The sequence below is a fragment of the Prenolepis imparis genome, unplaced genomic scaffold (genome assembly GCF_030444845.1).
Source record: "Prenolepis imparis isolate NDT839.2.m4 unplaced genomic scaffold, iyPreImpa1.0 SCAF_181, whole genome shotgun sequence".
NCBI lineage: Eukaryota > Metazoa > Arthropoda > Insecta > Hymenoptera > Formicidae > Prenolepis > Prenolepis imparis.
This window is the reverse complement of record NW_028141339.1, coordinates 60,512-74,837: the sequence shown is the minus strand read 5'-3', so window position 1 is coordinate 74,837 and position 14,326 is coordinate 60,512. Positions and strand designations below refer to the sequence as shown.

At 27.1% G+C, this 14,326-nt stretch overlaps 1 pseudogene; it reads right to left on the bottom strand.

Moving 5' to 3' along the window:
* Positions 1-4,860: 4,860 nt before the first annotated feature.
* On the bottom strand, positions 4,861-7,864 carry LOC145947899 (uncharacterized; annotated as a pseudogene).
* Between the last annotated feature and the right edge of the window lie 6,462 nt (positions 7,865-14,326).

Sequence of the window (14,326 nt, the reverse complement as noted above, 5' to 3'; positions counted from 1 at the left end):
ACGCATTTACTATGTGCAAAATCTGACATAAATTACAAATTTATGCATTCGTCTATTTGACAATTCTTCGTGTATTTCGCGATTGTATAGCATTTATTTATTCATCCTTTCACCATTTTCCGCAAATGATAGTAATAATAAAAGGTAAAAATAATAAAAGGAAATAGAAAGAAAAAAAAAAGAAAAATGTCATATCGCTAAATGTAAGCTAAAAAAGACACATCATGATTTTATATAGATACACCTGATAGGTATAGTTATATAACTTAATAGTTTTATAACGAAATATATAAAAAATCTGGCAAAATATATAAAACGGTAAAGATAGAAGAAATTGTAATATATGGTTCTTGTTTTGGACAAAATTTAGTAAACTATTATATAATAAAATAAAATAATTTTGATAAAAATCAGAGGAAAGTAAAGAATAAATATTTCTTCTTATGCTTTTATAATTGTACAATTTTCTGATAGGATATCTTAAATAGCTTTTCAAGAAAAATTATTTTTAAATATAAAAACTAAAATATATCTGGAGAAAGTAAGTTTAACTGTGTATTGACTTCTATCAATACATAATAAAGATCGACTAACACTTTTGTTCAATATAACCTTAAGTAGCTTTACATGACATTCTTTCATATGTTTTCATATCGCAAACATCGTCAGTCATCAGTTCTCGGTGAGCTTCCGAAGTGATCAAATCATAAGAGTGAGAGATACATTATTGGCTAGTTAACGGATCGTGATTCAATAAACAGGGTAAGTCAAATACAAGACATTTAGATATTTCTTTTAAATATATATAAAAATATGTAAGAGAATAAGATACGCGCGCAATAGAATTTTAATTTTTTTAAATATATTTAGTTTTGAAGAAAACATTTATATGTTCCTTTCTAGATCAATCATTACTTACTCTATATATTACAGTTAACATTTAAGCGTGAATTATGTATAGCATCATCATTTAATTGTTTTTATATATAACAATTAAAAACACATTTTGTATGCTTTGTTTTGATATATATTTTTCCCTAATGGACATCTAGAGTCAATGTCTTCTATGTAAATTTAAATATGCAATAACTGTAAAAGAGGAACAAAAAAATGGATTTTTTCTTCATAGAAAAATGTGTATAAATATAACGATAAAAGTAATGAAAAATTTATCTGTGTTTTTTATTCGCATTTAGTTGAATTTGTTCATGAAAATCGAATATCGACAACATTTCAAATAAGTTGAATTTTAAACGGATAACAGTTGCTTCTCTATTGTTCATTTTTCAATATATCAAAATATATATATATATATAAATGTAAATATTTAAAAAAAAAGTTTTATTTTAAAACATTTTAAAAATGTTTATTTTCTATTTCCTATTTTAAATGAATGTGTGAAAAGCATTTTGCGTTTTCAAATGAAAAGCTCTCAACTACTTTGCATTTTCTATTTTAATGGGTTTAAACACCCATTTTGCACATTCCTGCGCAAAACAATTACATATACTTATTGCAAGGCTTCTCGAAGAGCGTGAACTGCAAACACAATGTTTTTGTAATACACATCCTCCGTACGATTAATCACCATCTTTTTTACATCATCATTTTTACATTTATACAATATATGTTGAAATCTAAATCTGCAAAATATTCACGTAACTTATACATATATTTCTAAATGTTTTAAAATTAAATTCTGCCTTTCAAGCGAACATATACAATGGACATTCAAAATTGTTATTTACATTTTTCACCGTTAAGTGGAAAATTTTGTTAATTTTTTCAATTCAAAAAATTTGAAAATTAATTCGAATATAACTGATCATGAAGAAATTAACATTACCCGATCACGGCGAAAAGGCCACAAGCATGTTCGATGTAAACAAAGATTAAGCAGTCGTGCGCGGCTAATCCAGTCAGACCTATTTCCGCAGTAACAAACATATGGCAAAAAATATAATAGAAATATTGCTCCTCGTTAACAAAGTAATACGCCGGATATGGTAGCATTATTGGATGGGAAGTGTTCGAAGAAAATATGATGTCCAAGATGCGTGGTACGCAACCGGTTAATGAAAACATATGGCAATAGTTATATAAACAATATCTACAACGACAAAAAAATGAAATTCATCAAAAACAAAACTGAAAAACATTTCTTACATCTCTTTTTATATAATATTACTTTTCAAAAAATACATTATAAAATATTTTGCCAAAAGTCTAGATCTCTTTATTATACAACAGTCAAACAAAATAGCTGGCAAATTAAATTGTTTCATAACAAAATTAATTTTTAATCTTAAAACATATTAATTTACAGAGACATAATCTTCAAAAATAAAAATTTTTTTTTATGTATTAAATTTAAACTGGATTGTAAGATAATATGATTTATTTATACTTGAATACCAATTAAAATACATTAACAGCATATTTTTTAACATTAGAGAGAAAAAAGTTTCAAAATTACAAATTATTAAGTTCGAAGCATGAATTAAAAATACAAGAGATCCATCGTGTTTATATACCGAGAGATCCTCACACATAATAGTATTAATCCAGATTCTGCAATATTCAGTTATAAAAATATATTTAAATTCAGAAAAAAAGGATTACTTACAAGTATATGACAACGCGTACCATTTGCCAGTTTCAGCATATTTTTTCATTATTTTGCGTTCTTCATTCTCGAGCATAGCCCAGTTTATAAACAAGCGATCCGTAAGATCTTTAACCTGTAAATGTATCGACACACACACACAAGCGCGCGCGCGAGCAGTATAATTATAATATATATAGTATTTTATATATATGTATATACAGTAGATAATTAAAAGATCTGTGAACTCTTTTAAGAACAAAAAAATTATTAAAAATCACTAAAAATACGGTTTTTTGTTAATTTAGGGGTCGCGCATCATTTCAAAAAATCTGAAAAAATTTGTGTGTGAAAATTGAAATTACCAAAATATATTATTCACAAAAAAAATTAGGACCGAAACCCTTTCAAACACAAAAATACAATTGTTCACATTTAGGATTTTTTTTTTTAATAAAAAGGTCTCTCTCTCTCCCTCTCCCCCCCCCCCCTCTCTCTTTAAACGTTGAAAAATTTGTATTAATGCAGTTTTATTATATTTACAGACTCAATTTGTTTTATAATTTTTTCTTAGATAGAATTGGAGAAAAAAAATTTATTCATTGTGTTTGTGTGCAATTCGTACCTTCTGTTCATTATAATGCAATGTGAAATATTTCACCAATAACATTATTACTAACATGTGTGGAGATATAGTTTTATACATACACTCCATGTCTTTGCATATGAAAAATTGTGCCACCTGAGAAAGTGAAGTTATTCGCGTGAGAAAGAATGAAAATTGACAAAATACATTATCTTAAAAATTTGATAAATTGATTTATAGTTCGTTGTATGATATCAAACATATATGATATAAAACATAAGTCTCAAAAGTTTTTTTTAATAATAATTACCTGTGGTAACGTTCCGTTAGCTACAACTATGAGCGTGAAGATAAAGATAAACCGTTTCTCCTTCGGCTTTTGATACGGCCATTGACCGACAAACGACAACAATTTTCTATTGATCTCATAATAACCTATATTAGTGGATACCATACTTTGCGAAATAGTTTCCCTTCGACGCACAAATATCGTTTGAATATCCGAGAGAACCTTATCCTCGAAATTTTCCTCGGAGTAAAAAAAAGAATAAATTAATATTTTAATATTACTGTCTGTATTTTTGTACTTTTCTCTCTTTTCCGGAACGTCCGATATAACAATTGGACGGATTGCCGTGACTAACAGATAATTACGTGTCTCGAGATAAGTAAACCGTAGGTTTCCGGATTGATTGATTGTGACGAGCTGACCCTTTGAGAAATGTTTCTCAATTTGAATACAAGTATATTGAACAAGAGATGTGTTATATATTAATGCAACGAATAGTAGTAATTGAATCGAATAGTTAAATGATACTATATACTGACCCTGTAAATTCATAATACTTTTTTTTTTCTTTTTTTTTTTTTACAAAAGTACAGTGTGTTTACACATAGTAAAGTTCTGTGATAGACTTTGGCATATAGCTATTTCACTTTCAATCAAGTAATTCTGAATTTTATAAAAGTTTAGTGCACAACGTCGACTTCTATACTTATAAAGGCAGGTGGTGATTCATTAATTTAATTAATTTCTAGCAACTTACAAGTAAACCTACTCAAGTGTTACACTCAGATTTTTTTCAAATTTGGCACAAATGTAGTACTACCAAAAATATTTTACCCATATTTTTTTATTTGTGCCCATAAGCAATTTTACGGGTAGTTCATACACCTTCAATATTCAACCCTCTACCTTTATAAGTATAACAAAAATGCATAAGAAACAAAATTTAATGCAAAATATAGAAGCTTTTTGGATCGCTAATTATGAATGTGAAGTAAAATTTCTAAAATTATTTGTTTAAATAACAAATATTGAGATAAATTAGAGGGGACAAGTAGAGAGTTGAATATTGAAGGTGTATGAACTACCCGTAAAACTGCTTATGGGCACAAATAAAAAAATATGGGTCAAATATTTTTGGTAGTACTACATTTGTGCCAGAAAAAAATCGGAGTGTAACACTTGGGTAGGGTAGGTTTACTTGGTTTAGTAGTATATGCAAAATAAAACAAATATATATATATATATATAATTAATATTTATTTAATTAGCTTTAGATGATTTATATAATTCTTAACAAAATTTAGGACAAAATATTTTTATTTCGCATAATAGCGAAAAAATACATTTAAAAAATTAAAATATCTACACACATATAAAATAAATATCAGGATATACACATACAGTAGGACACATGCAGCATTATAAAATTATAAATATATATTTCTTGAATTCCGTTAACGATCGTCTGAAATAAGTCATATTTCATTATATTTTATACAAAAATTATTTTAAATTAGACAAAGTAATTCTTATAGATTTTTGGATGCAGAAAACAATGCCGCAAACAAATTTCACTAGCACGTCAGATTTCCAAAATAATTGAAGTTTAATGTGTAAAAAATGACTTTTTCCAGATAACGTTAACCTTTTTCACAAAAAAATCTCAAATATCGCCAAAAATGCCATTTTTTACACATCAAATTATTTTGGAAACCTGACGTGTTGATAAAAATTGACTTACGGCATCGTTTTCAATACTTATAATTCTATAAGAAACATCTTGTCTGATTTAAAATAATGAAAAAAATATTTTTTTGTAAATTAGTGTTATTATTATTATTTAAAAGATAATGTAAAAATTCTATCACAAATATCAAACATTGTTCATTATTTGTTATTAAGACTAATAAAGAAGACAACATAATTTTATTACTCACTTACTGCAAGACTCTTCGATGAGCGTGAATCGAAAACATAATATGTTTGCTATACACGTCATCCTGATGATTGTCATCATATTTTTTACATTATTATGTTTATAAAATATATGTTCAAATCGAAATCTGCAAATATTCGTGCAACTTATACACTTCTAAATTTTTTAAAATTAATTTGTATCTTTCAAGCAATCAGAAGCTTTAAAATTGTTGTTACGTTTCTTTTTTACTCTTTTTCACAGTGAGAAAAGAATTTTATTAATTATCTTAATTAATACAAAATTAGTTTTATTGCAATATAAATGTTCGGCAAAAAGATTACCCAATCACGACGAAAGGCCGCAAACGTGTTCTATGTAAACAAAGAGCATGCAGTCATGCGCGACTAATCCAGTCATACTTAATGCGGCAGTAATTAACATATGGCAAAAAATATAGTAGAAATATCGGTCCTCGTTAATGAAGAAATATGCCGGATATGCTAACATTATCGGACGAGAATTGTTCAAAGGGAACATGATGTCCAAGATGCGTGGCACGAGAGCGGTTGTTGTAAAAAAATTGTACTTATATATACATAGGCTATAACAAGAACAAAATGTATTAAAAACGGATATGTGCTTTAGAGCTCCGGGATCCTCGCCGCGGCCATGTTAGATTGTGACGTCAGAGGTGAGAAAGCACACGCCAAAATAAATGCCATTTTTAAATAAAAAGATATTTCGATGAAACACTATTTCAGATGGCTTTAGCACACTTTTAAAATACCTCGAAAACTATCATTTTCCCTTTATAATCAATCAACAGCTGTATAATGACTGTAATATGAGGCCCAGTCCATTTAATCTTTGCACATGCGCAATCATTCCGCATGACAAAGTCTGATATCACGATCATTTTACGGTTGTTGATTGACTGTCAAAGACTGTGCTGTTTCTTCAAAATATCTTTTTATTTTGAAATGGCATCTAAGAATTTTTACATCTGTTTTCTCGCCTCTGACGTCACAATCTAATAAGGCCGCGGCGAGGATTTAAGACTCAAAACAAATTTCTTACACATCTCTATTTGTAATATTTACTTTCCAAAAAATTTTGCTAAATTATTTCGTACTTTATTATCACACGCATGTGTTTATTTTTTTCAGGATATAACAGTTAAATAAAACAAAATCGACAAATTCAATTTTTTCATAAGAAAATGAATTTTTATCTTTACAGATTTCGACTTGCTATATGTATATTATCTTCAGAAAATAAATATTTTGTTGCAATATCAAATTTAAGTAAATTGTAAGATAATATAATTTTTTTATATTTGGCTGTAAGTTAATATGTATTAAGGCTCCTGGCTCCTTGCCGACCATGTCGAAATCGTGACGTCAGAGGCGAGAAAACACACGCTAAAATTTCTTAGATGCTATTTCGAAATAAAAATATATTTCGATGAAATAGCACTTCAGATGGCTTTAGCACACTCTTAAAAAACCCCGAAAACTATCCTTTCCCCTTTATAATCAATCAACAGCTATAAAATGTAATATTATGAAGCCCAATCCGTCTGGTCTTTGCACATGCGCAGTCATTCCGCATGTCAAAGTCTGATATCTGGATCATTTTACAGCTGTTGATTGATTATAAAGGGAAAAGGATAGTTTTCGGGGTTTTTTAGGAGTGTGCTAAAACCATCTGAAGTGTTGTTTAATCGAAATATCTTTTCATTAAAAAATGGCATCTAAGAATTTTCAGCGTGTGCTTTCTTGCTTCTGACATCACAATCCAATATGGCCGCGGTGAGCACCCAGGAGTCTTAACAGCATATTTGTGTTATTAGCAATGTCAAAAATGCTGAAAAATTATAAAAGTTATCAGAAGAATATATATACTTCATCAAGGATTATGCAAAATAAGAAATTATTTGATATAATTCGAAAAATATATACATTAAACTGACAATGACATAGTTTAAGAATTTTTTGACTAATTGTAAGTTCTCTAATATTAAGAAAACAGAAGAAGATAGATTTGAAAGAAGTAATGCGAGTTTAAGTCCGAGGCATGATTTTAAAATATAATAGATGCATATTGCATTTAACGGGGCAATATTTGATATATTATTTGATATATGCAGATTTAAAAAGACATAAGCAAATTTGTTTCTACAAAGATAGGCATAATAACATTAATCTCGATTCTAATATTTTTGACTATAAAATATATGTTTCAACTATAAAATGGAAAAAAATATATTTAAAAAATATATTTTAAAAAATATTTTATATATTATATAAATGTATTTAAAAAATATATATTACTTACAAGCGTATATTAATGTCAACCACCTGCCAGTCTCAGCTTATCTCTTCATAATCTCACGTTCATCTTCATTCACGAACATATCCCAGCCTATATGAATAAACGATCTGTAAGGATTTTAATCTGCAAGTATATTACCGATATATATAAAATCTCGGATACAGAATCAATATTGCCATAACAATATTTTAAGTTGAAATTTTGCAGGAAAATTTGGTTCATATACTGTCGCGCCTCGGTATAAATAATATTTCCAAATTTACACCGTGGTTTCGTATAGTCACTTTATGTATTGTTCGCGCACAGCCAATGAATAGACACTTGGTATTAATATTTCGATTCATTTATTGTTGATCGTCTTACACGTTTGCAAACACAGTTCGCGAGAGAACAGTTTGATTAATGTCTTTTTTATGTAAACGGCGACTTGGTCGCGCGCTCGGTTCCGTATTACGCCTAGGAGACTATGGCCTCCCAGATAACACAAACACTTTCTATAAACATTCTATAAATATTTGTCGAGAATATTAGAATATTCTTACAATGTACTAGAGGATGTTTTATAAATGTACACAGAACGTTGAAATGAGACCAATTTAAATATTCCAGGTAAGGTTAAAAGAATATTTTTTATCATATTCCAAGAATATTCAAAGAAGATGTTTAGGACAATCTAAATGAATATTTATGGAATATTTCAGAATTAAATTTTAATATTCTAAATATTTATGCAAATACATATGTTGATAGAAAGGAAATAAAAATGAGAGCAACAAAATATGTTTTATCATATATAATAAAAAAATATAATTGTGATATAGGATTATAATTTATATATATATTATATATTTGAGAAAAAATAATTTATCAAATACATATAAATATACATATAATTTTAATCCTCTATTACAATTATATAATAAAACATATTTTGTTGTTCTCATTTTTATTTCCTTTCTATCAACATATGTATTTGCATCTAATCTGATTGATCGATGATATGTAATAATAAAAACTTGTATGCATAATATAAATTTCAACTTTTTATTACATATATTAGTATTTATTACACGTACATGTTAGTATTTATTTCATGTACGTGTTAAACATGTTATTAAAAAAAATTCATACAATAAAAAAAAATTTGTGCAATAAAAAAAAAATTCGTATAATAAAATACCTAAGTATTGCACTTATATAAATGTTTCATAATACTCTATTATAATAATGCTATAATAAATACTAATGTTATAATAATAATTATTATAATAATAGTTTTATAATACTGTTATAATAAAATTTCATATTGCACTTAATATATGTATAGCGCTTATTGATTTGTTGCCTGTTTAGCATTTCTAAATTTTGCTTTTACAAGCCATGCCTTCATAACTGTTTCAATATCGCTTAATGTTATTGTATTGTGTGTTTTTTGCACTGCTTCTGTAAAATAAATTATGATATTATAGTTTTACATATATGTATATATATGCATGTGTATAAATTAAATTAATACTCACTTATTATAGCAGCAGAAATACGTAGTAAGGAAAATTTATTTTTTCCTTTAAATCCTATCCAACTATATTGTTCTGCCACTTCATTAGAAAATAATTGAATCATTATTCTTTTAATAGTATGTTTATACGTAGCTCCACCAATTTTTGATAATTCAATCACCTATTAATGTAAAATAATATATTTATAAAAATATTTATAAAAATTTCATTTTTTTTATTTATTTATTTAAATTCTATTTATACAAGCATATTAGTATTGTTTTCGTCCGTCAAATACTCTTCTATAGCATTTAATTCGCTAATGTTTTTCAAAGGAAAATCAAATTTTTTAAAAATACTATCTTCATCATCTCTTATTAATGTTCTATCCTCTTGTGTTCCAATCTTTCTTAAAATTATTTGCATATCTTCAGACATTTGCGATTATCTTAAATTAATAATATTTAATTGACGTAAGACTTGTCGTTTGAATGCAATATCTAAAAGAATATTTAAAAATGTTAAGTACATATTATAGAAAATGTTCGTCAATTAATAATAGCATTTCGGTTAGTGTATTTTGTGTGTGTGCGCGTGCGTACACGCGTGTGTATGTAAGTACAACAAAAGTTACTAAAAATACTTTACCATTATCAGGTTCATCAATATAACGAATATTTTCCTTAATTGTATCATCCTTAGAATACTGAGTTATATTTTTTTGCAATTTATTTGTGTTACTTGTAACGTTTACAGGTTTTACTGCATTTTCTTTATTGCTATCGCGAATAATTTTTTTTGCATTTGTTCCAAGTGGTTTTGCAGTTATGTACATATTCGCATCTATTTTTAAAATAATATTTAAAAATTTTTATTTTTAAAGATTATATATATTTATTTTTTAAATTATATGTACTTATTTTTAAAGATTATATATATTAATTTATTTATTTATAAAATGTTTTTTTTAATTCTGAATTGAAAAAGTATACCTGTACAATCAGATACAACAGGAAAGTGTGTAGAACATCCATCTTCATTGTTCGATGAAATTTCAGTAAACGATACATTTCGTGCTTCACTTGTACTGATAACAGATTTTTTTTTTGTCTTATTTATTTGTTCCTCGGGATTAGTATCAAAATCCTTTTCTTGTACTTTATTTATTATTTTACATGAAGGTCCTGGATTTATGCGTTTATTGACGTCCCTTTCTAAAACAAAATTATTTTTTTATTTTATTTTTTAAAAATATTTATGAGTGTCTCATAATTCATGCATTACACCATTCATAGACAAATAGAAAGGACTAAATTTAATCAAAAAGTTCTGTAACATTTTGTAATATTTATAATAATTAATGTATGTATTCATTTACAGATCTTTACATATAAATTAATTTCTCGTTAATTATTGCAAAAATTGCAAAATATTTTTCTAGTCAATTTAATCTATGTTTTTTACTGCATGAGTGGTGTGTTATTCCTTTATCAAACACTCTATGTGTACATACACACAGGATGTCTAATGAGATGTGTGTGTGTGTAAAATATTTTTTTCATGGATTTTGAAAACTTACTTGTGTTATCAGAATCAGGTAGAGTAGGAAAATCTGCTGAATTTGTGATTTCATCATCTGATGAACTTTCATTAGTTAATGAACTTCGTGATTCGTCTGTATCATAAAGATATTTTTTCTTTCTCCGAATTCTTTTTCCTTCAGGATCTGATGTCAAATCTGATGTGTCTTCTGCTGTACACGTCTTTGCTCTTGCTTTTACTAAATCAGCTATAACGAAAGAATGCAATATATAGTATGTAATAATTACTTATAAAACAAAAATAAATATTTTATAACAAATTTTATGACAAAAACTAAATGTTTTATAACAAATTAATTCTTTGAATATCACTTACTGTAGGTACGTCCATTCCCCACTTTTCGAATTCTAAATAATGGCCATACACCAAATACTGGTTTTTCACATACTGCGACAGAATGAATTAATTTTTTGCCAGTGTATGGTGGCCAATAACACATATCATCATGCAACCATGCGACCGGTACAGCTTCGACTAAATTTTCTTCTATAAAATGTACTACTATCCACTCCATTGGGCAACTATATATCTTATATTCTTATTGTTAGTCTGCAGTCGAAATAATTACAAAACTCTTTTCATTCTCATTTGGTTAACAAAGCTAAACATGCAACACAATAATACTTAATATACTATAACTACTTATATAATATTTAATATAGATTTCTTCTTAATATCGTATTTACATAAGACATATACATATAATTACATATACAGATACATATATATATACATATATACATTTATACATTTATATTATTAACACAATGTATGAAGGAGAGGAAACACAACATAAGTATTATTATATGGAAAAATTATCATTTTGTTGGAAATATCTTCCACTAGTGACATAGATAATTCTCCGAGTTCATGTACTGAAAATATATCAAAATTTGAAGATTGAAATGGTTCAGAAATAAAACTTGTTACATTAATAAATTTTTTTCCAATTAAGTAGTACTTATTATCTTTAATAGCAAAATTTTCTATCAACACAATACTCTTATCTTTTAAATAACAGCAATTATTTCCAAAATGTGTACTAAATGACATATTATTTACAATCAATTTTTTAAATTGAGCAAAAAAATGTGTGATAGGTAAAGGACCTTCATGATGTTCTTGTACCATTTGCAATTTTATTTTTTTTTTGACGGTTTAGTTATCAATATATTTTGTGACTCATGAATACGCTTTACAAGTTGTGCTAATGGATAATGAGATTTTCTAACTAATCGTTTTAGATATTGCATATAATTTTCAAAAGGAAATGCACTGTAAAGATCTAAAGGTCCAAAAACTCTGCAATCATCAACAACATGAATTAATCCATGCACATTGTGTGAAATGTATTCTGCTCCATAAATGACTTTAAATTGTTTCACAAAATATTTTAATAATGAGCATGCGTATTCTAAATACTTTGTATATAAATTAGCATTAATTAAAATTCTAACAGCAATATGTAAAGGTATAAAATGTAAGTATTTGTCAGATGATAAGATATTTTTTAAAATAACTGGACCACAATACAATAAAAGAAATCTAAACTCAGTTGCTTTCCAGCGTGCAATTTCATTTAAAGACCGGGTTTTTCTTACAAAATCAGGAGGAATACAAGATTTTATTTCAATGAGATAGCTTGAAATAGATTGTATGTTGGTTTTTGATAATCTATGTGAAATAGGTCCAAAAAGCCATATATTTATTAGTTTTTTTACTACGCCAAGGCATACTAAATGCATGTAGTCAAGAGGAAAACTTTTTACCATGTTAATCGAAGGTATTTTTTCTAAAATTGATGTTCCTGTATGGTGTTCAGGTTGAACTCTATTACGGAAATTTTCATCCGTTCTTTCAGAATAATTTATTTCAGGATAACACACTCTAGCTTTTATATATTTTCCTCTTTGCATACATTTTGTACATGCAAAAAATCCAGTGTGACCTTTGCAAGAAGTAATGAGTGATTTTGCTGGAGCATCACATACAAATGCTTTAATTGCAAATGGTATAGCATGATTATTATAAATAAAACCATCTTCTGATAACTTTATAGCTTCAACTGTAAAATCTTCTAAAAACAAATTAACATTATTAGGTTTTTCATAACCATGATAGATACCTATCACAGATACATATTGTGGATATTCAGATATTGAACATAATATTGGATATATCTGACTACTAGAACTTTTGCTTAAAGGCAAACCATCAATATTAATAAATAAATTAATTTTTTCTGGCTGTTTCTCTAACAAATTAATTAAATTTTGAACTGCAAATTGAATTCCCATGTGTACATAAGTGCCTGAACCTACAGATTTGTAGGGTACATGTCGAGGAGTACAAAGTAAAGTTCTGGGATCTTGAGGCAAAGAAATATTTGTTTCTAATTTTAATAAACTTAATAAACTTCGTAAGGCGTTATGTGAAATATTATACGATATTGCCCATGATCGTAATTCATTAATAAAATCATTACTTTGATTATGTAAATTTTGATTTTCTATATTTTGTTGTGATATTGGAGTATCACTTTCAATAACATTATCAGAGTTATCAGAAGATTGGCTATATGAGTCATGTGAAACATTAAAGCAATCTGTATTAAAACAATCCTCTGTTTTATTAGAAGTACTATTACATTGGAAATCTTCTGTATTTTTTGTAATTAAAACATTATCATTTATACAATCATATTTAGAATTATTACAATTCTCCTGTGATAATGTAAAACATGTTGCGCTTCCTCTTTTAACATTTCTATAAAAAGTCGCTTTACTACGACGTTTCATTATATTGTTCTTGGAAAAATTGATGTGAAATTCTTAATGATAAATTAATGATTAAAAGAGCTTGTAAGAAATCAAAGGTTAGAAAATCTATCACTGTAAGCAAATAATACAACGTGAGGAAATGATAATAATATTTATTGTTTTTGATAATAATATATATACTTACCTTCTCAATAAGAGCTTCTTTTTCTGTACAAGCTTACACACTTTTTACTTATCGTACACTATATATATACCATGAACGGACTCAACGGACTGTATACTTATTAATAAAAGCGGAAAAAAGATTGTTGGTTATGGGTAATGAGTGATTGTTCCATCTTTCTGAACGCCATCTACATCTTCAATACATTTGAATATTCTGTGAACATTTATGGAATATATAAACAATATATTCCTATAGCTGATTTTAACATGTTCTAGGTAGATTTATAGATTATTCTTTATAAACAAGGATATTCTATAGAGATGTATAGATGATGTCTTTGAGAATATTCTCAAAAAATATATTTGATGCTACATAGAATATTCATGCAATATTGTGTGTTATCTGGGCTGTTTCTACCAACGTCGGTTAATTTTAACCTACGGTTAAACTATATCTTTGTCTTTTTTCAGCTACGTTTTTAAAAAGAGACAAAGATAGTTTAACCGGAGGTATTAAAGTTAACCGATGTTGGTAGAAATGGGCCTAT